This window comes from Canis lupus, chromosome 29 (assembly GCF_048164855.1).
Source record: "Canis lupus baileyi chromosome 29, mCanLup2.hap1, whole genome shotgun sequence".
Taxonomy (NCBI): domain Eukaryota; kingdom Metazoa; phylum Chordata; class Mammalia; order Carnivora; family Canidae; genus Canis; species Canis lupus.
Window position 1 is genome coordinate 35,837,819 of NC_132866.1, and position 24,409 is coordinate 35,862,227.

The 24,409-nt window shown below is 37.6% G+C and overlaps 1 protein-coding gene across 2 annotated transcripts in view; it reads left to right on the forward strand.

Moving 5' to 3' along the window:
• Nucleotides 1–24,409, forward strand: part of HTR7 (5-hydroxytryptamine receptor 7) — an 85,839-nt gene that overhangs the window by 14,376 nt on the left and 47,054 nt on the right. The gene's annotated exons all lie outside the window — the stretch shown is intronic.

The window sequence follows — 24,409 nt, forward strand, 5'->3', positions numbered from 1 at the left end:
CCTTTATTAACAACTTCTTAACATATCGAAATTGTCTTTTCTTATTATGGGAGTCATAGGGGATTTATCTGTTCATTTCTTCAACCTTTATTGGTTCCTCAATCTTCATTAGTTACTCTTCTATACCCTAAATAAGACAAAAATAAGACCTTTTCTCTCTTGAATCTTACATTCTGGTAAGAATAAATAGGCCAGAAACAGATACACTTTTAAAAAACACAGTCATTCATTGGTAACATGTGCCATAATGGAGAATTAAAGCAGAGTGATGTATTAATTTAGAGTGGGTTATCACGGAAGATCTTTCCAAGGCGGTGACATGTATATTGAGATATAAATAACATGGTGGCTCCTTCCACAGTTTGGCTATTGTGGACATTGCTGCTATAAACATTGGGGTGCAGGTGTCTTAGCTTTTCACTGTATCTATACTTTGGAGTTAATCCCCAGTAGTGCAATTGCTGGGTTGTAGAGTAGCTCTATTTTTAACTCTTTAAGGAACCTCCACACAGTTTTCCAGAGTGGCTGTACCAGCTCACATTCCCACCAACAGTGCAAGAGGGTTCCCCTTTCTCCACATCCTCTCCAACATTTGTTATTTCCTGTCTTGTTCATTTTCACATTTCTCACTGGTGTGAGCTGGTATCTCATTGTGGTTTTGATTTGTATTTCCCTGATGGCAAGTGATGCGGAGCATTTTCTCATGTGCTTGTTGGCCATGTGTATGTCTTCTTTGGTGAAATTTCTGTTCAAGTCTTTTGCCCATTTCATGATTGGATTGCTTGTTTCTTGGTGTAGCTTCTTTATAGATCTTGGATACTAGTCCTTTATCTGATATGCGATTTGCAAATATCTTCTCCCATTCTGTAGGTTGTCTTTTAGTTTTGTTGACTGTTTCTTTTGCTGTGCAGAAGCTTTTTATCTTGATTAGGTCCTAATAGTTCATTTTTGCTTTTGTTTCCCTTGCCCTCATAGATGTGTCTTGCAAGAAGTTACTGTGGCCAAGTTCAACAAGGGTGTTGCCTGTGTTCTCATCTAGGATTTTGATGGATTCTTGTCTCACATTTAGATCTTTCATTCATTTTGAGTGTATCTTTGTGTCTGGTGTAAGAGAATGGTCTAGTTTCATTCTTCTGCACGTGGCTGTCCAATTTTCCCAGCACCATTTATTGAAGAGACTGTCCACCATTTGCTTTGACATGGATGGAACTGGAGGGTATTATGCTGAGTGAAGTAAGTCAATCAGAGAAGGACAGTCATCATTTGGTTTCACTCATATGCGGAATATAAGAAATAGTGAAAGGGATTATATGGAGAAGGAGGGGAACTGAGTGGGAAAAATTAGAGAGGGAGACAAACCATGAGAGACTCCTAACTCTGAGAAATGAACAAGGGATAGTGGAAGGGGAGGTGGGCGGGGGGATGGCGTTACTGGGTGATGGGCACTGAGGGGGGGCACTTGACGGGATGAGCACTGGGTGTTATACTATATGTTGGCAAATCTAACTCCAATAAAAATATACAAAAAATAGTGTGGTGGAGCTGGCTCCTTAAAGTTCAGGAGGAGAGCATGCTGGCAAAGGCAGCAGCCGGTGCCAAGGCCCTGGGCTAGTTGACCGGAGTAGAAGGATGAAAGGAGAGCCTCTAAGGAAATGAGAGTAGAGCAGTGGTCACAGATTATATTGGGATTTGGGCCAGGTAAAGAGTGTGGATTTTATTCTAAGTGCAGTAAATCCAGCGCAGAATTTGAAGTCTGGGTGACATGATCCCATTTATAATTTTGATAGTTCACTATGGTTACTTTGTAGAGAATGGATTGGAGAAGGGTAAGAGTGCAAGCGGAGACCAATCAGAAGGCTTCTGTGGCAGTCAAGATAAGAGATCACTGGGAATAGTGAAGATGGGGAAGAGGGAGGGATGAAGATATGTCTCAGAGGTGCATCAGCAGGGCTAACAGGGTTGGATGTGGAAAGTGAGGGACAAAGAAGATAGAGGACAACATGCTTTTGGCTCAAGCCACCCAGTCAATGGTGATGCTATTTACCAAGTGGGAAAGTCGTAGGACTGGTGGTAAAAATCATGAGTTCTATTTTGAATGGTAAGTTTGATACCTGTGGACATTTGGATGTAAGTTTCTAGAGTTCCAGAGAGAAGTCAGGTCTAGATATACACATTTGGATGTCATTGTAAATGATATTTAAAGCCTCTGTCTGGAATGCCCTCCCCTTTCCTGCCTATTTCCTAAATATTCTTCAAGATTCAGCTAATATATCATGGTCTCTGGGAAGCTGTCCCTGATCCCTAGGTCTGGGTTCGGTTCTCTCCCAGGCTCCTCCTTAGCCTCTGTTATCATCATGCTGAAATGTACTTGTTTCTATTTCTTCCCTACCCCACACAGCAAATGCTGAGGATCCTTGGGAACAGGGGCGTCTTACTCATCACTGTTTGTTCCCAGCTTTTCTTGGCATGTGGAAGGTGCTCAATAAATATGTGATGGATAAGTAAATGAATAAATGAAGGAATGAAGGAAGCATTCATTAATTTACTCATTTGGGTCTTGGGTATAGAACAGGTAGGCAGGGAAAATGAAGAACGTAGGAGCCACACCATTTATGATCCAGTTCTGCCTTGGTGCGCCTTGTTTCTTTTCTCTCTGGGTGGGGACATGATCATAGCTGCCAGGAGCACTTTTTCTGGCTCTGAATGCACAGTTCTGCTTCTCACGATTTATAAAGTCACTGTGGATTTCATTGTCAGGATGTTCTGTCATTAAGGTCTCTTTGTAAGGGTGGTCGGTATAACAGGGTTTTTACCTGCGTGGTGCATTACATGAACATCCCCAGCAGCCTTATTTGATTGGCTTCTGAGCCCCAGAGGCAAGACAAGATGCTGGAAATCGTATAATAGGATCTACTACAGCCACATATATTTCAAACATATCTGAAGAAAGTGGGAAATCACATAATAAAATGTAACCTTGCCTCTGGAACCTCTCATTGCTCTATCTTGGGTGAGTCAGAGGCATTTTTACGATTATACATTGGTTTCTGTCTTGATTCTTCTTCCCTGGAATAGCTCCTATCCTGGTAAATTCCTACGAGACGGTTACGTTCCCCTCAAATGTCACTTGTACATAGCCTTGTGATAGATTATAAAAGTGATCCCAAATTCTTCCCATTCCTCTATGCATATGCCTTTCCTGTGTGACTTTATAGCCCTTCCCATATTGACTCTATGCTTGGCCTTATACCTTGCTTTGGCTTATGGGACTTTAGCAAACATGATGCAGGCAGAGACTTGAAGAGAGCATATGCATTGGAATTTGCCTGATTTTGCTGCTTTGGGGGGCCCTGTGACTGCTTTCATGTGAAGAAGCCTGTTCTGGGTAATGAGAGACTCATGGCTTTGTCCTCCTACTTCTCTGGCTGCCAGTCTCCAGTCAGGAAAATGAGGTTTTCATAAATTACTAAGGCACCAGCAGATCTATCACTTGACCACAGACATAAGAAAACCCACTTGAGATGAACTGAACCAACCTAGACCAGAACAGTGCACTGGCCCACAGAATAGCAAGCTGAATATATATGGCTAGTGTTTACATCTCAAGATTTTAGAGTAATTTCTTATATAGCAGAAACTGATAGCAAGACTTCAGTGATTTGATCTTCCTCTTTCCTGAATTTATGTTCCCATGTTGATTTGTTCATGTTATAGCACAATGTCCATCAAGTTCTCTGGATGTTTGTTTATGAGTCTACCTCCCCAGTAGATCTTGAATACTCCAAGAACAGTAGCAGTATCTGGAGGACTTGTTGGATTTGCCCAACATAAGGCTTATCCCAGTGCCAGGTACCAAGAATGCACTTTGGAAATGTGGGCAGGTTAAATGAATGTATGCAACTCAATTGCAGTATCTTTGAATCTTGGCTTCTGTTTTTACCAACAACCTCTGTACTCATTTCTTCCCCACTCCCTAGCTAGATATCAAGTATCTGATGTTCACTCTACTCTTGACGTTTTGTATTTCTACGTTCTCTTTTATAGTTATGGTGGTCTCTTACCAATCCTTATAATTTCTTAGCATATCCAAAGGTAATAGCAAAGTCCCCCAAATTTTTATAAAAATGAGAGTATGTAGTCATAAAAGACACTGGCCAAAATAAAGCCTTTTGATAAGTATCCAAGTTTCCTTTTTCTAAATTGTATTTTTCAAGTGGCATTATGTGATGACTGATTTTTATTTTATTTAGATTTGATTCGATTTTCAGTGTGTAGGATTCATATTTTCCAAATGAACAGTTTCCCACTGAAAGTTCTTAATTTCATCTTGTCCAAGGTTATGACTTTTCAAACAAATTCATTTTATCTGTAGCTTCAATAAAGATCCCTGATCGATTGTTGGCATTTTGGGAGCCCTAGAAAGTTCTGTGTAGGAGTCTTTCAGAGTTGAAATGAAGGAAGTGAAAGGTAACTTAGGTAAAAATCATTAACAAGTCCAAGAAATTTTTGTTAACTAAATGCCCAGTGAAAGATTAAATGTTACCCTCTATCTGTAGGACTCTGTGCTACATGCTGACCATTTCACTGACTTTTTCCAACAGTCCTGTGTAGTAGATTCTGTTATCTCCATTGTACAAATGTGGAAGGGGTTTGATGAGGAAGAGAATTTGATCAGGTTACTTGGGGTCAGAATCTGGAATCAAACTTGGGTATATTTGATTCCAGAGCTGGTGTCTTACCTCTTATGCTTCTCAGAGAAGGGGATGGAAAGTATGGTCTATTCCTGGTAGATCACGTGTCTTCTTTTAAAGATGAAAATCAAATAATATATCTAGACCTTGGTGATTCACCTCGGGGCACAATATCAGCACCTTGAAATATGTTGACGTTGGTGTGCATGTTGGCTTCTCTTTATCCCTGATTGTCCCAAAGTTCCAGGTTTGGCATGCCAGAGGTCAACTGAGATCAAGTTATCCTGTCCTAAATTACCAAACAGAATCAGAGAATGTGAAAACTGGAAGGGACCTCTGCTAGTTGACATCTCCAGGTCTACTCTCTACTTTTCTCCATTCTGTTCTCTTCCCTGGGAAACAGATACCCTTTCTGGCTTTGGGTTGGGTTCAGCAGGTGGAAAGTTCAGGGAAGTTTATCAGAGGGAGATCCTACCTTCCTTTGGGTCCTCTTGCACTGACTATGCCCCTTGACTTGAAGTCATTGTTCCTTTCCAGGTGGCCCTAGCTACCTGACTCCTTCCTGCTGGGTCCTGTAACTGCCTCCTGCCCTCCTCCCTTTGCACATGGGGTAGTTATTGTTCTGTTGCTGCACTGTCCTTTGTCATCCCCTTACCTCCTGCTCATACCTCCATAAAGAGATTCCTTAAATTATCCTAATTTGAGGGTGCAATTTTTTTCTTGCTGATATTCAGATTGGTATGAACTTCTGGAGGTTATGTAGTCCAACCTTCATGGTTTATAAAGGAAACCAAAGCATAGAGAAAGCAAGTGCCTGCTTGAAGCAACTGACTGCTAAGTGACAAGACCAGAACTGGAAGGCATACCAGACTGACTTCCGATCCAGTAATTCTCATGTACACTCCAGTGAGGACAGCCTAGTAGCTGTGTAGTAGTAGTGTCTAGTAGTTTAGACAGTTTGTTTTATTTCCTTTCCTTGTAGAACAACTTAACTGAATCACATCTTCCTGTAATGACTGTGACCCAGGTGATTCCTCAACTGCACTTGGGCAACCTGTCAGCTATGTCTTTTGCCTTATCTTGGGTGCTCCAGAATAAAAAATGCCATGAATGGGCTTCTGTTTTTTATCTGGTTATACATTTAAAAGCAGTGTAGGCAGATGGCTTGTATGTGAGTGTAATTAGCATCTTCCAGGATAAATGGTTTTTGTTCTTTAAGAAATACAGGGTTTTCATGAGCTTAATAGCACCCACAAACCACAATGGCAGTGAATCCGGTTCTTACCATCAAGGGAAGGAATTGTCACACTGATTATGGATACAATTTTCAAATGGTATTCGAGTTGCAGTTACTGAAACTTGGCTTTGCTGATGCACTGGCTCAAGATAAACAGTCAATCAATATTTGTTGTTAGTAGTAGCACCTAGTCTGTCTACAGCATTGCATATTAATTCTTTGACCTCTGAGGCATTCTCTGTTGGCTGTTGATGCAGCCTGATACTAATTAGAATTCAGATGCCTTGACTTCTTTTTATTTTTTCTGTTCATTTTCCATACCCATGATGACGTAGAAAACACACTGCATTTGGAATCCAAAGGCCTCACTTTTGGGTCTCATTCTGTGACTTCCTTATTAGCTATAAGACATCAATTCACTCTCTTTGAGCCTCAGTATCCATATTGTAAAGTTGGGTTGATTATACCTGCCTCATAGGATGTTTTGGTGGTAAAAAGAAAAACGTATGTACAAGAATGTTCTTTTGTAAGTGGAGATGAGTGGAGAGTATTGATTTTCCTGTAGCATAATTGTCTTTGAAATTACAGACTTGGTGGACTGTGGGTCCTATGTTGACGTTCTGATCTGTGTGCTTTACTAGTTCAGATGGGATCTTCTCTCATTATCTGTGAAGCTTGTGATTTGGATGATTCTAAAGAGATGACTCAAGAAATGATTAGAAACCTCATTTCCTATAGCAGATTTTCCATGTTGTGGGCTGGGGTGTTCTAACAGCATCCAGGTTCTTGCTCCAAGCAGCAATGGTCTGGATTTGTGTCCAAATCTTTTTCCCATTGAAACTTTCCACCTCAACACCTCTTTCAGTATGTTGGGGTTCTTCCTCTCCTTTGTCCCCACCCCTTGCAAAATTACAAAAACAATATTTAAAAGCCACAGTTCTCGTAAGCTGCCTGAGACCTATTTGAAAGGTCTGTTTGATCTTTATTTTATTATGCAAATTAAGTTACCTCCCATCAGCCTCTATCTCTCTCATCAGATCAGCCTACAGGCTGGCTTCCCTTTAGCTTCCCTAGAGGCTGTTGTTCCCTAAGAGCTGCAACATCCTAAGAAAAAAATGACCTTCTTCCCCCTGACATAAATTCTGCACTTTCTCAGAATGCAGAAGCAGCTGGAGTAAGTATTTCTCCCTTTTAAAAAATAGCAGATTTTCCTTCCTGGTAAATGTAGATGTGATTATGATTAATAAAATGCAAATTCACTTAAGAGCATTTAAGGTAGCATAGCGTTTTGTCATTTTGTACTGCTTTAGTCAACTGATAGTAAAAGTGCAATTACTACTAAGTGTGGGTTTGAAAAATGTTTTGACATTTAAAAGGTGTCCTCTTTTTTTGAAGAATAATGGGAATCCCTGGGATATACCCTTTAGCTTATGAGATGCTGCCTGAACTCTATCCTGCCCCAGAACAAGGGGGAAGCTAGCTGATGTCAGTCTAAATAAAGTTCTTGGCCCAGGATCTGGGGTGGTATTAAGGGTTTTTGTATCAGGTTTATGCATTGAGAAATAAAAGTGTCCAGGACAAAAGTGAGTTTGGGAATGAAGAGGACAGTTGGGAGTGGGTAGACCCCAGAAGTAGAAACCAGATACGAGGTGAAGACTTCATGGGGCAACTTGGAGTTGTAACTCTAAGTTATCCACAAATCAACAGATATATGGGAACTCTAAGTTATCCACAAATCAACAGATACATGTAGCTCTAAGTTATCCACAAATCAACAGTTAAGGGAGAATGGGGTATACTGTTCAAAGATAGGGTCTTAAACCTAGCAGATCTCTGTTGACCTTGGGTCCCCAGCCTGAGGCATCTCTGCTTGTCATGGTGGATAAAGAGGCAGTATTTGTGAGAGTGGAGTAGGAGAGATTTTTCTGGGAAGGACTGCAAATAAACACTTAGATTTGTACAGTGGTTCTTATTTTATCTTTTTTGTTGTTGTTTAACCGTTTTATTGAGATATAAGTTACATACCATGGAATTCACCATTCTAAGTACACAGATCAGTGATTCTGAGTGAATGTATAGGGTTGTGTATTTATCACCACAATCCAGTTCTGGAATATTTCCAATACCCCTTCCTCCAAAGACATATATGTATATCTTGCAGAAAAGCATTCTAATGTATGGATATACCACATTTTGTTTTTCTGATTATCAGTTGAAGGACATCTAGGATGTTCCACATTTTGGTTATTATGAATAGTTCTATTTAAGAATATTTGTAGACGGGCAGCCTGGGTGGCTCAGCAGTTTAGCGCCGCCTTCAGCCCAGGGCATGATCTGGGGACCTGGGATCGAGTCCTGTGTCAGGCTCCCTGCATGGAGCCTGCTTCTCCCTCTGCCTGTGTCTCTGCCTCTCTCTCTCTCTCTCTCTCTCTCTCTCTCTGTGTCTCTCATGATAAATAAATAAATAAAATCTTTTTTTTTTAAAAAAAAGAATATTTGTAGACAAGTCCTTTGTGACATTATTTTTATTTCTCTTGGGTAGATGACTACAAGTAGAACTGCTAGTAAGAACATGTTTAGCTTTTTTTTTTTTAAAAAAAAGATTTATTTATTTGTCTGTTTATTTATGAGAGATAGTGAGCATGAGTGGAAGGGGTAGGGGAGAGAGAATCTCAAGCAGACTCTGCACTGGGAGTGGAGACCTACATGGGGCTCAAACTCCTGACCCTGAGCTCATGACCTGAGGTGCAAACGAGAGTTGGATGCTTAACTGACTGTGCCACCCAGGTGCCTCTGTTTAACTTTCTAAGAAATGATCAGACTATCAAACTATTTTCCAAAGTGGTTGTACATTCCCAAAAACAATGTATAGGACTTTGGTTTCTTCATGTTCACCCTGGTATTTTTTATTATAGCTACTCAGTTGGGTGTGTAGTGGAATTTTGTTATCATTAAATTTGTGTTTTCCTACTGATTAATGATGCTGAGTTTCTTACTGGCCAATTGGGTATTATGTTTGGTGAGATGTCTATTCAGAACTTTTCTCCACTTTTTAATTGGGTTGTTTATGGCTTTATTATTAATTGTAGGAGTTCTTTGTGTATTTTGGATACAAGTTTTTTTTTTTATCAGATACAAGAATTGCAGATATTTTCTTCCATCCATAATCTATTTTTAGTACTACGTGAATTATGTTATTCATTTACTGTTGGTGAATATTTATTAGTACTTACTATAGTATAGATACTGCTTAACACATTGGGATTTAGAGAGCAAATAAACCAGACCAGTCCTCATTCTCACAGACCCTTGGATGTTCTTGGAGGGAGTTAACATATAAATCAAAACACAAACATAATTGAAAGTAATTTGTGCTGTGCAACAAATTAAAACATGGTAACACTAGGCAGTGAAGTGCTGTTTTACATTCTCTCTGGTGTGAGGACATTTGAACAAATATCTGAATAAAGTTAGGAGGCCAGTTGTGTGATTATGCAAATGGACTCACCTATAAACTTTATTTTAAAATTTTTTTGTAGTTTCAAATTTTTATTTAAATTCCAGTTAGTTAATGTATAGTGTAATATTAGTTTCAGGAATAGAATTTAGTGATTCATCATTTACATATAACACCCAGTGCCTTCCTTAATCCCCATCACCCATTTAACCCATTCCCCCCCACATCTCCCTTCCAGCAACCCTCAGTTGTTTTCTATAGTTAAGACTCTCTTTTGTGGTTTGCCCTTCACTCTTACCCCCCCCCCATTCATCTGTTTTGTTTCTTAAATTCCACATGAGTGAAATCATATGGTATTTGTCTTTCTCTAATGGACTTATTTTGCTTAGCATTATACTCTCTAACTCCATCCTTGTCATTGCAAATGGCAAGATTTCATTCCTTTTTATGGTTGAGTAGTATTCCATTGTATATATATATATATATACACCACATCTTCTTTATCTGTTCATCAGTCAGTGGACATTTGGGCTCTTTCCATAATTTGGCTATTACTGATAATGCTGCTATAAACATCAGGGTGCATGTGCCCCTCTGAATCACTATTTTTGTATCTTTTGGGTAAATACCTAGTAGTGCAATTGCTGGATCAGAGGGTAGTTCTCTGTTTGACTTTTTGAGGAACCTTAATACTTGCTTCCACAGTGGCTGCACCAGTTTGCATTCCCACCAACAGTCTAAGAAGGTTCTCCTTTCTCCACATCCTTACCAACATCTGTCATTTCCTGTGTTAATTTTAGCCATTCTGACAGGTGTGAAGTGATAACTTATTGTTTTGATTTATATTTGATTTGATTTGTATCTCATTGTATTCAATTTGTATTTATATTGAGTGATGTTGAAGGTCCTTTCATGTGTCTGTGGGCCATCTGCATGCATGTCTTCTTTGGAAAAATGCTTATTCTTGTCTTCTGCCTATTTCTTAATAGGACTATTTGTTTTTTGGGTGTTGAGTTTGATAAGGTCTTTATAGATCTTGGATACTAGCCCTTCATTAGGTATGTCATTTGAAAATATCTTCTCCCATTCTGAAGGTTGCCTTTTAGTTGTTGATTGTTTCCTTCGCTGCACAGAAACTTTTTCTCTTAATGTAGTCCCAGGAGTTCATTTCTGCTTTTGTTTTCCTTGCCTCAGGAGTTAAATCTATTAAGAAGTTGCTGCATCCAATGTCAAAAGAAGTTACTGCCTGTGTTCTCCTCTAGGATTTTGATGGTTTTCTCTCACACATGTAGGTCTTTCATCCATTTTGAGTTTATTTTTGTATATGGTGTAAGAAAGTGGTCCAGTTTCATTCTTCTACATGTGGCTGTCCAGTTTTCCCAACATCATTTGTTGATGAGATTGTCTTTTTCCATTGGAAATTCATTCCTGCTTTGTTGAAGATTAGTTGACCATAGAGTTATGGGTCCATTTATGGATTTTCTGTTCTGTTCCCTTGATCTGTGTGTCTGTTTCTGTGCCAGTACCATACAGTCTTGATCACTAAAGCTTTGTAATATAACTTGAAGTCTGGAATTGTGATGCCTCCAGATTGCTTTTCTTTTTCAAGATTTCAGTCTTTTTCAAGATTGCTTTGGCTATTTGGAGTCTTTTGTGGTTCTATACAAATTTTAGAACTATTTGTTTTAGCTCTGTGAAAAATGCTGGTGCTGTTTTGTTAGGGATTGCATTAAATGTGTAGATTGCTTTGAGTAATATAGACATTTTAACAATATTTGTTCTTCTAACCTATGAGCATAGGATATCTTTGTTTCTTTGTGTCATCTTCAATTTCTTTCAAGAGTGTTTTGTAGTTTTCAGAGTACAGATCTTTTACCTCTCTGGTGAGGTTTATTCTTAGGTATCTTATGATTTTTGGTGCAATTGTAAATAGGATCAATTCCTTGATTTCTCTTTCTGCTGCTTCATTATTTTACCCATAAACTTAAAAAAAATTGTTACGGTGTTTTCCACCCTGTATATTTCAGTGTCCTGGGGCAAAGCCCTACTCATGAAAATCTGGGATGTTATTAAAAATATTTAATTATTGCTACTAACCAGTCACAGTAGACATAGGTCATATGGCTAGATGATGAAGTGGGGCCACTCAGGAGCTTCCAGCAGCAGCTATATGCCAGCTAGTAGGGAAATATCATGGTATTTTAACAACTAGTACAGTAATATCAATGTATGTACCTGATATGAGATGAGTCTTACACCAGATATTGTCAGGCATTTTGAAGGAAATAGGACTTGAGTCAGAGCAGGGTCCCCAGAAGATGAGTGTGAAGGTACCAATAATCAACCAACCTTGAGTCTCATCAGTAGACAGTAGGGCTTTTAAGGGTCCGGATATAATGTAGGCAAGTATGGAGGCTCAACGGGCTCAAGGTATTTGTCTGCAGCATTAATTCATAACCTGGGCGCCTATGGGAATCATTTGAAGATCTCTTTACCTAGGTCCCAACTCAGGCCGATTAAATCAGAGTATCTGCAAGTGGGGCTCCCACTCTTGCTTTGAGTGAGATTGTACCCAGTCCTGAAGGAGCTCAGTAAGTGAAGGTACTACGTTAACTTTTGCCAGCATGCCTTCTTGTGGTGCTTGAGGGAATGTGGAGAGGAATAGCAATATCAACTCATTTTTTTAAAATTTTTATTTATTTATGATAGTCACAGAGAGAGAGAGAGAGAGGCAGAGACACAGGCGGAGGGAGAAGCAGGCTCCATGCACCGGGAGCCTGATGTGGGATTCGATCCCGGGTCTCCGGGATCGCGCCCTGGGCCAAATGCAGGTGCCAAACCGCTGCGCCACCCAGGGATCCCTATCAACTCATTTTTTAACACTCTTTAAAGCACATGACCTCATGTAATCCATTCGTTTTTGTCCCAGGTAGACTTCATTCCCATTATATATGTAAGCACATTGAGGCCCAGAATGATTACAGTTTACTTGAGATCACACAGTTCAGGAGGGGAAGGATTCCTCCTTCTTAGAGGATTAGCGTTCTTTATGTAGACAGTCCTAGAAGCCTTTACTATTGTACTATAAACACGTTCCCCCAACCTGAGGCATGGAAAAGAGACCTCCAAATCCCCACAATGTATGACCCAAGAGAACAACATTAAGACTCCTACTTTGTGTTCTAAGAATACTTTTCCATTTAGATCATGCTTATTTTTGGTATAATTCTAATAAGGTTGCTTATCTGGTTCCCCAGTTGTCAGATTAGAAGCAGAATATTGGAAACTGGAGAGGCGTTGCTCACGGTAGGCACATTAAAACAGCTAAATGTTGCAGGCAGAGCCTCAGGATGGAGAAGAAAAGTAGTTTGCTCCCCTGTGAGATGAATAGGTTGCATTAGTTCATCTCTAGCTGTACAAATCAAGATGTTTAAGATAAAAGCTCAGAAAAGCTATAGAGAAACACACAAGAATGGGGGGGGGGGGGAAACCAACCAAAACAAACCAAAAACCTAGAAATCTTGACCAGAGTGGGGGAAATAGTCCTAGAGAACTTGGTATCTCCTGAGGGCTTACCTGTGTCTGAGACAGCGCCGTGCTTGATGCTTTTGATGATGACACTGAGTCATCAGGAAAACATTAGATGTTCTGTAGATGCTGTTTCATAATGTGAAAAAGCACACAAATTATTTTCCAAAGATATCATTTGGTAATACTTATCAAAATGATGCTTCAAGATGCACTGTTTGAAAGTTTTACTTAGTAGGACATCTTCCTTGCTACTTTCTTCATTGTTTTATGAAGTTTTTGTTCCTTGATAGAATAATTCAGTTCATTGTGACAGTATCTTGCATTTGTCTGTTGTTTTACACGAATTCAAAGCATTTTTCTGTCCTAGATTCCAGTTAGTACTTTGACTAGGTTGGTAGTTCTTCTTATAGTGTATCCTTAGTACAAAGCCCTCTTGCACCTCTCATGTGGTTCTCTGCTTGGCTGATAATGAGTCTGTTAGACGGACCGATGGCTTCTTGAGGGCAAGAACAGGGTCTTCTTCATTTTGGTATCCTTTGAGTCTCAATAAATGTGTGTTATATCGAGGAATCCATGAGTGAATGAACCCTGGAAGAATGCAGTCCCTCAGTGGTCCTGTGGCTAAGTCCTGCCTGTAGATTCGTCTCTCACAAGGCAATGCCTGTTGCTTACCTTTCTTTCATTCCCATCGCTACTACCCAAGATAACCACTAACAAATAAATGCCTGCATGCTTGTTGTAGAAAATTTAAGAAACACAGAAAGGAATGTACATGAAAGAAGAAAAAAAAAAAGACACCAGGAAGCTCACCGTTTAGAAATAACCATCACTGCCATTTTAGGGTATATCTTTCCAGTCTTTTTGCTTAGGAATTTCTTATATAATTCAAATTTCAGCTGCCACCAGCCTCCTCTTTGAGCTTCCCTGGAAGAATCCACTTGCATAAAACTATTTGTAAGCAATTTATAGTATATTGCAAATTTTCTTTGATGATGGACTTTTGGCTTTCTTTCTCCCTCTTATGGCCTACCATCTTGCCAGTTCCTGCCTTCTTTCTCTTAGTTATTTCCTAGATGTCTAACATCTTGTGGCTGTATTGTTTATTATTCAGAGAGTCTTTAAACCTTTGTGCTCATATCAGATTCTTCTTAGGAGATAGTGATGGTTTAGGTGGTAGAACAACATGATCATTTTTTATAAATGTCTTTAAAAAATGGGTTCATACCTAGTTCTTTCCCCCATTTAAAAAATTGTGGTAAGAGTGCCTGGGTGGCTCAGTTGTGTTAAGTATCTGCTGTCTGCTCAGGTCAGGATCCCAGGGTCCTGGGATAGAGCTCCCTGCTCAGTGGGGAGCCTGCTTCTCCCTCTTCCGCTCCTCCTTGATCATGCTCTTTTTCTCAAATAAATAAAAACTAAAAAAAAAAAAAAAAAATCTGGTAAAATAAGATTTACAACCATAACCATTTTCAAATATGGTCCAGTACTGTTACATACATTCACATATTTGTGCTACCGGTCTCCAGAATTCTTTTTTTTTTTTTTTAAGATTTTATTTATTTATTCATGATAGTCACACAGAGAGAGACAGAGAGGCAGAGACACAGGCAGAAGGAGAAGCAGGCTCCATGCACTGGGAGCTCGATGTGGGATTCGATCCCGGGTATCCAGGATCACGCCCTGGGCCAAAGGCAGGCGCCAAACCGCTGCGCCACCCAGGGATCCCACCAGAATTCTTTACATCCTGCAAAATTGAAATTATAAACATTAAACAACTCCTCATTTCCCCTCCTCTCAGCTCCTGGCAACCACCATTCTATCTTCTGTGTGGGTGAACTTGACTATTCTAGGTGCTCCACGGAAGTGGAATCATACTACACTTTTGTCTTTTTTCACTTAGCATATTGTACTCAAGGTTCATCCATGTTGTAACATGTGTCAATTTACTTCCTTTTAAAGGTGGAATAATATTACATTGTATGGATAGATCACATCTTGTGTCCATGGACACTTGGGTTCCTTTTACCATTTGGCTGTTTTGTTTGCATCCTGCTGCATGAGCATGGACATATGAACATGAGTATATGAACATGGGTGTACAAATATCTCTTCAAGACCCTGATTTCTAACTTGTTTGGGTATATACCAGTAAGTGGAAGTGTTGGGTCATATGCTAATTCTATTTTTAATGTTTTGAGGAATCACCATTCTGTTTTCTGCAACAGCTGCATCATTTTTACATTCCCACTGTAGATAGAATGTTATATTTTACTGTTTTTCACTTAAAATTATGTTGGGAACAATTAACACATCCTTAAGTCATTTTTCAAAATTATGATTTTTGGTGACTACATAGTTATCTATCATAATTTATTTGGTGATTTCCCTGTATTTTGATATTCAGGTTGTTTCTAGTTTTGTATTTTGATATTCAGGTTGTTTCTAGTTTCTATGTAGATGAAAATACTTCTTTGCTGCTCTGATTATTTTCTCAGGATAATTTCTTGTAAGTGGAATTTATAAGAATTTATGTATTTTTAATATTTATGACATATATTGTTACATTCTTCAGGAAGATTGTACCAATTTAGGTTCTACCCAGAGAAGAGTATATAACAGTGTTTCATTGCATTCTTGCCAACACTGGATAGTATCATTAAAATAGTTTTAACTTTGACAAACATGGCGTTTGTTTTGGTTTGTATTTTTGATTAGAGATGTCCAGCTTTTGCAATATATTGACCAGACTTATATTTTTTTATGAATTTTCTTTGTGTGTTTATCTTCATTTTACTAATTTAGAGATAACTTTTAATTCTGATTGTGAAAATACTGGGTTTAATGTAGAAAATTAGGGATGTACAAAAAATATAAAGGAAATAAAATTCTTACTTTAACCACTTAGTGATAAATACTGTTAAAATGGTGAAAAATAAAATAAAGCAAAATGGTGAATATTCAAATAATCTTATTTGTTTGCATCTCAGTATCTGTATTAATTAAGGATTAACTTTTTGGAGCTCTTTATATTGAAGATAATCCTCTTTTGTCATATATGTTGCAGATTATTTTTCTGGATTATCATTTGCTTCTTAATTCTGTATTTTTTAATGTAGTCAAAGCTATCTTTTATTTCTTAGATTGCTTTTTTGCTTAAGCTGTCTTTATCTTTTGACAATTGAAATATTTGTGATTTATTTTAGTTAATTCATTGAATTTTTTTTACATTTAGTTCTTGAGTTATATTCATTGCTGTAATAAAGTGTGTTTTACTTTGTTCTGAATACATTGTTGCACTAAGATCTGTTCCTGAGCTATTATTCTGGTTAATTATCAATTTTTATAACAATATTTTGCTGTTTTAATTTATTATCTAATGAGACTATTTCCTTTTTAAAATTTCTTGGCTAATATCATCTAAATATTCTTCTAGATGAGCCTTAGAATCACTTGACTCATTGTAAGAAAACACTCTATTTCTAAGATACAATTTTCTGTATCAATTTTTACTTTTTAATGGGTTCAATATCTTGTCTGATTCTTCTGGGGATATGAATACTTTCAAAAATTATATTTATTTTAAAGTCTCTCTGTGTTTGCTCTAATAATTCTTCTTCCTCTGGTATTAGTTCTTGGTGGTTGAGTTTGGGGCTTCATTTTGGTGGTTTTGGTTGTCCCAGATGTTTTATAGTTCTTGGTTGTGGGCTCATCTTGCCTTTCCATGTAGTGTGCTCTGCTAGGTAGTGTTTTGAGCATGGGAGTGAATAGAGAGTGACACACTTGTCTACCTGTCCCTGCTGTGATAACCATCCCCACTCAGATGACACTGTTGGTTGTCCTGGAGCTTCTTCCTTTACCCATCCCACTTCCTAGCACCTTCAGAGAGGCTCGCTCATGTTTTTCAGCAGTCATTTTCTGTGAGGGTTTTGGACTGCAGTTCCTTTTTAAATCCGATCTAGTCTACCTTTTATCTTTAAGGGATTCTTTTATGATTTTTGGTTCATTGAGAATGCCCCTTCTTGCCTTTCAATACTGTTATGGATTTTTAAAGAACTCTCTGTACATCAAGGAATTGGTGTGTAAGGGTTGAGGCTGTAGTATATACTGCTCTGTAATTCTGAATTGATCTTATTTTTTTTGTTTTTTTAAGAGTTTTTTTAAAAAAATATTTTTAAATACAATTATTTTTTCATTATATATTACTATATACATTCAAAATGTTCAGCATAAAAAAAAACTTGTTCAGCATATATATATATTGATATACTACTGTATCATATAAATAAATTTCCTAACATTAAACTATGCTTGCATTCTTGGGAGTGCTTCCTCCATGATAATTATGAATGATTCTTTTAGTTTATTTTAAAATTCTGTTGTCAGTATTTTGTTGTGATTTTCACATATTACATATCTACCCCATCACACTTATAATTACTTGCTTAATGGCTAAACCATAAGTACCAGGAAGACAGAGACCATATTTTTCCTGATGTTTTAGCATATTGCAGGGTAAATAACAGGCTCTGTCTTATCCCTATTAAAATTAAAGACATGGGACTGGTCTGTAGTTAATTTCAGTAGTTTATTCTTACTTGGTGCTATTTTTTCAGATATTAGAATTATTATAATATATCTAGACAATAATATATATTAGAATATATATTATATAATTAGAATTATATCTGCTATGTAGATATCAGGTTTGTACAATGAGTGGATTTGCATTTTTTTGTCTATAGTAGAACATCTGGTTCTGGAGCCCTTTTTTTTTTTCTTTAATCTTTCAGTTTCCTTAAGTATTATTGGTATATTTACATTGTCTATTTCTTTTGGGGTCAACTTTGGAAATTTATATTTTCCCATATATATTTCAAGCCAGTTGGATTATATACCCTCCTTTACCTAATATTATTATCACCATATGTGCTTTTTAAAAATTGTGTACCCAGTGAATCTGCTTATCCTTCAGCTCTCTGTGATTTTAAAGATGTGTGTATTTTAAGTTTTATTGTATTTAGTATTTTAGTATTAGTATTAGTATTATTGTATTTAGTATTAGTATTTTTAAAGGTCACCTGAGGGTACTTGTTAATAGGTTATTCACTTAAGTGATTTTTTAAAAATATGTTTTATGTCTTTGGTTTTCTTTTTTTTTTTTAAGGTTTTATTTATTCATAGAGACACAGAAAGAGAGAGAGAGAGGCAGAAACACAGGGAGAGGGAGAAGCAGGCCCCACGCAGGGAGCCGGACGTGGGACTCGACGTGGGACTTGATCCCGGGTCTACAGGACCACACCCCGGGCTGCAGGCGGTGCTAAGCCGCTGCGCCACCGGGGCTGCCCTATGTCTTTGGTTTTCTTTTCTTTTCTTTTCTTTTTTTTTTTTGTCTTTGGTTTTCATGAGGAATGTGTATTTTTATGGGAAACAGGGAGTCGCTGCTACTGGAATGTTGGCCAGTTGTCATTTTCAGTGATGCTTATTGTACAACTCCGGACTGAACTTTCTGATTTTTGGCTCCCTCTTTTCAGTCTATTTAGTCTATTTCCATCCTGCTGATTTTCCTAAAACACTCCTTGGATCATTTATTTTTCCATTGAAAGTCTCTCTATTATCTTCAGAATACACTTAAGGTCCTTGAGGTGGCACTTAGTTGTCTCTACCCACAGGTGTGTCTTCTCTTGGCTCTCATTCAGCCCTTACACAAAGCTGAATCTGCCTTTGTATTCTCTATAGTCCCTCGGTAAACCTGCGGTAGAGTTTTTTTTTTTTTTTTTTTTTTTTTTTTTTTTATGTTTGAACTTTGTTCAAGCTTTTATCCATGTTTGAATATTCTTTTCCATCTACCCAAATGCTACTGATCACCCTTGATCAAAATCTGACCAGCTCCACTGAGTCTTTCCTTAGTCCAGCAGGAAGGGGCTTCACCTCCTGTGTGAGGGTAGGCAGAGAAAGGGACAAGAAAGGTGTCCATGGGTGTGAATAGTTGTCTGCATTCTAATTCTAGGGATGGATGGTACATTTGTGGTGTTCATGATATAATTTTAAAAAATATTTTGTTTATTTATTGGAAAGAGAGAAAGAGAGAGAGCAAGTGCACAGGCTGGAGAAGATGCAGAGAGAGGGAGAGGGAGAAGCAGGCTCTCCACTGAGCAGGGAGCCGGATGTGAGGCTCAACCCAGGGGCCCCGGGATCATGACCTGAGCCAAAGTTAAGTGTCTGCTTAACTCAACTCACTGAGCCACTCAGGCACCTTGCTCATTATATTATTTTTAAAGATTAAAAAAAAAAAGAGGGTCATGCCTGGAACAATGTTGACAATATGTTTTAAACCAAGGGTTATGATAAATTTCCATCTGGTATGGCTGTAGTAAAAAAAAAAAAAAGACAAACCACAAAAAACAAACTCCTATTATTTATAGATGTTATATTTTATCTCCCCAATTAGACATTGAAATATTAGAACCAAGGACTTCATGTCATATTTTTGATTCACCACTCTACCCTGTGTGAAGCCAAGCTTGGATTGGAAGTCAAGAAACTTGAAAATGAGAATCATGATCATGGTTATCTTCCTAGCTCTGAGAGCTTGAGGGCTGAACTTGTGTGACACTTAAAGAATTTTTAAGTGTGTTTGAGTTAAAAAATGGTCTCATCTTCTGTTTTATTTCATCCCTTTCTCAGAATCATCTGAACTGAATGGGTCATAGATGCATGAAAATGATGAGTTTGAGTTACACAATTTTCCTTGAATTTTTTACTCTTCAAAATTCTTTCATTTCATTCTGTCTCTTTACAAACCCTGCTGAAAACTGATTTGGAGATTTTTGAGGTAAATAACAAAGAACTCTAGGGAGCAGCTGTGACTAGATATTTCAAATTTGAAAAACCCAGACTTCTGTCAAATATTGTAATATTTTCATGTTTGTGAGAAATTGTTAGGAAAGATGAAGAAACAAGAGGATTACCAAGCTTCAGTTTACTGGAAATTATAAGGATATCTTGAGTGACAGAAAAAACTGGAAGGGAATATCAGCAGAGCTCACTTTAAAGATTATTCTCTTTTGGCTCTTTAGATCTAGGACAAATGCAAAATGTACATCTTTAGGTAAAATTTCAGAAACTATGTTTCAGATTACGCTAGCCTTATTATCTCTTTCCCCTACCTCCTTCAGTGAGCATGAACAAAAACGTATACACATACACTTGGATCACTTATCTTTCTTGAGCATTTCCTGAATCTTTTACTACTTTATCTTTCCTTGGTATGTTCTATTTAATTCCCCTATTAAATTCTATTCAGTATTCAATGTGCTGCTTAAATACTGATTATTTATGGAACTTTCCTCTAACTTCCTAGTTGAAATTAATAATCCTTCAATCTACATCTTCATTCCTTTAGGTATTTTATATATATATAATGCACATACACACTTTGATGGCACTTTGCATATACTGCCTTATTCTAAAAGCCTTCTCCGGACTTAAACTTTCTTGTGGACAGGTACTTGGTGTTATTTTTCTTTGTGTCCCACCTAAGAACCATCATAGTTACTAGCTTTTGATAATTCCTCACTAAAGAGAATAACTTGGAATGAAGTTTTCTGAACCTTCTTTTTAAATATCATGTAGGATTCAAATATGTAGAAGAGATTATGGGGAGATTTTATTAGTATAAATTTGTGACTTCAAATTTGTGATGTTTGGGGCAGCCGGGTGACTCAGCAGTTTAGCCCCGCCTTCAGCCCGGGGCGTGATCCTGGATACCGGGATCAAGTCCCACATTGGGCTCCCGGGATGGAGCCTGCTTCTCCCTCTGCCTGTGTCTCTGTCTCTCTCTCTCTCTCTGTCTCTGTCTCTGTCTCTCTGTCTCTCATGAATAAATAAACAAAATCTTTAAAAAAAATTTGTGATGTTTGGTTGTTAGAAAATCATCTTAAAAAAGCATCTAAAAAGTTTATTAAATGAGGCTCATTTAATAAACTTCCAATGAAATTTGTGTTTATGGAAGACAGTTCCAGCCACATCAGTCTAAGCATCCAATTTAATTCTCTCTCTCTCTCTCTCTCTCGCACATGTACTCTCTCTCTTTGTATGGTATCAAGAAAATGTGGACTCATAAGAGTAGTTGTGAATGACAGTATTTTTAAAAATAGCTTTCTTTTCAATTTAATGGATACAGTAACTTAAAAGAGTAGTGAATACTTGTCTCATTAAAATCCCAGCAAGTAACAAGTGCATAGGGTTATTAATTAAGTATTCAGCTTTAAGAATCAATTAATGGTTACTCATTTTAATTTGTCAGCATTTGTCAGAAAATACCATATGAATGTACCTTGTCATTTAATTTAGTGGAGCACACCTATGTTATAGGATTGTATTTGCTTGTATGATTTTGTGTGAGTAGGTATGTGCAGGTCTGAATTTAAACAAAACAAAACAGAGCAAAACAAAAAGACCTTCAGTCTTCTTAATCAGAGTCATGTTGCCAAGAAGTTCAAATATATCCACAGAAAAGCTTTATCGTAAGGACTCTGGAATAAAGCAGAGTTAACCGGGCAGCACACATTAAGTTCTTTGGGGTCTTGTTTGCATTAAATTTTGATAAAGAACATTAATGAATATGATTGATGCTTTGCCTTATAGTTGTAAAATGATTAACATACTTTAATAATGAAATTTGAATCAAATGTTTGCAGAACCCTGGGGAGCACACTTTGACTATTCGCATGACTAGGATAGGAGATGTTGGCATGAGAAATTTTCCTTGTGTCTGACCTTTTCACTTTTCCAGATAGGAGCTGCAGTGATATGTGTGGAAGTCTCCAGCATAATATCTAGTATATGCACTCAATATTTATTTTCTTGAAGTACTGAATAAATAAATGAGAAAAGAGAAATAATAACAGTTAATATCTGTTGAGTGTTTACTATATGCCAAATGCTCTGCTAAGTGCTCACAACAAACCCATGATTGTGCTATTATTACTCCCATTTTTACAGATAAGAAAACTGAGGCATAAAAAGATTGAGGAACATGTATTAGGTTGCCCAATTTATATATGGCCAAACATGGATTTGAATTCTGGCTCTGTGATAACCCCCCATTCAAACATTTTTAACCATTACGCTATACCAACAAGATGCATTTAGCAAGTGCAGTGCTTTTCCTGGTTATTGATTTTTGTTTAATTGTAGCTGATTTTATGAAACTACATAAGGCTAATCCTTCTGTTTTATTTATCATTTTTTATGGAAATACAGTGATTCTTAATTGTGTGTTGACCTTCAGCAGTACATTTGCCAATAGCACTTAAATAAACAGATCATGTCAAGGCATTTGGGTTTATAAAGCAGATTTGATGTTTCCAGTGAGCCTTTCCACATTCTTTTCAGTTCAGGTGGATGCACTGATGTGTGTTGGGTATCCCTCCTGACAGTTTCATCTAGGCAGAACAGATGAAAATAGCATTGGAAACCAAAGCCCTTGGTTATTTTTTTCTACTTTATATTTCAGTGATTGTCGATTTTGTAGCTTGGGAGGACTAGTTTTGAAGACCATACACAGAAAAAAAATCACAAAAGGAAGAGTCAAAGCAAAGGCCTTGAGAACTGCTGTATCTTTGAGTTACTTTCAAGAGGCTTTTGTTGCATAATAATACAAAGTATGGCTTAGTAAGAAGGAAGTGATATTGTTTTTAAATGACTGTTACTTACTTCTAGTTTCAGTAGTCCTATCACTGGTAGATGTGGTGAGAAACTTGGTAAGAAAGGCCTCACCGCTTCTAAGGGACAAAGACAGGTCAGTGCATAATTATAGTATGATGCTATATTATATCATAGTGTACATATCAAGTACTATGGGATCTCAATAATGAGAGTAAGCAGCTAGAGGAGGAGCACAGCTAGGAAAAACTTCACTGTGGAGGCGACACTTGAGCAAGGTCTTAAGGGATGAATAGGAGTCTGCCAAAGTTATGCAGTAGGGATTAGAAGTCTTCCTGACTTTGTCACTTTGGTCTTTGACTCTGTTTCCCTGCATTTTTCCATATACTTTTCTTTTTCATCACTTTACATCAAAGGGGAAAGCAACTGAAAATAACTGAAATAAAATACTCCTTTATTTTTCCTATTTTGCTAAGAGGTATTTAAAGAAAGAAGTAAATTCAACTTATTTGTTTTACTTTAAGCAAAGTATAGATAGAGCCTTTATTCATACATTAATACATTGATATTATAATTACTATCTTTTTTTTTTTAAACAATTTACTAATACTTAATAAAAGAATGGGCAAAGAATCGAGTTCCTGTAGAAGCAGGGATCAGGAACAAGCATTGTCATTTAGGCTTTCTATCTGGGCCCAATCTAATTTTTGGTCTCTGAGTGATTGGTTTTATCTGCTTTAACAAGATTAGTGCAGTTATTTGTAGATACATATATATAGATCATCCCTGTGAGAGTTTAGGATCTTCCCTATTGTATTGTGACCATGATCATGACTGTTCTAGAAGAATTTTATTTAAAAAATTCTGCTCCATTGATCCCTTGAGAATACCAAGGCTTGATCTGTTCGGGATAGTGTTAACTTTATATACTAGGTGATTAGCTTTTGGTTATATCACGTTGAGTGTGAGAGGTCTGTAGAATGATGGCAAGGTACCTGCACAAGGACATTTACCTGAATTATCCAGATAATTGCTTTAATCCCTGGCTACCTTTGGGCTGTCAATTACTTGGTCATGGTGGCCTTTCTTGTGCCAGGCTTCTCTCCACTAAGTGGCGCTAATATTTGCTGTTGCGGCTCTAGCCCAGAGTAATTTAGTAGTAACAGGTGAATCATTTATTCAATAAATAGTATTGATTACCCAAGAACCAAACTTGGTAGGGATTGTGAGTGGTGAGTTGCAAAGATAACAAGGGTGCAGACCCTACTTTTGGGAGGATATGGTCTTTATTGTATACAGGTAGCAAGGTAGCAAAGTAAAAGAGGCCTTAAGACCGAGAGGCAATGTAATGAAGGGGTTAGGCATGCAGATTCTAGAGTGAGAGTGCTTGGGTTCACATCTGAGTTCACCCACTTACTATGTGCTAGCTAAGTTACTTAACCTCTCAGTGTCCTCATTTGTAAAATGTGAATAGTAATAGTACCTCTGTCTCAGGGCTGCCAGGGCATTATGTAAGCCAAATATGTATTTAGCATTACAGCTAATGTAATCGTTGGCTAGTCATTTCCTACTCCAGCTGTGACAGGTAAGCCCAATGAAGGCAGGGAGCTTAGTCTGCATTACTTACTCGTGGGTCTTCAGTGTACCAGGCCGAGTAGGCACTTGTCCTGAATCAATATGTTGTAAGGGAAGGTTTGAGGATGGACTTTTGTGGGCCTAGCTGAGTGAGTGAAATATGGAACTGTAAGTCTAAAAGGGACTCTAGACTTTCTAGTTTACTCACTTTGTTCTAGATTTCTGTCCTACTTGTTCTAAAGAGGTATGTTTATT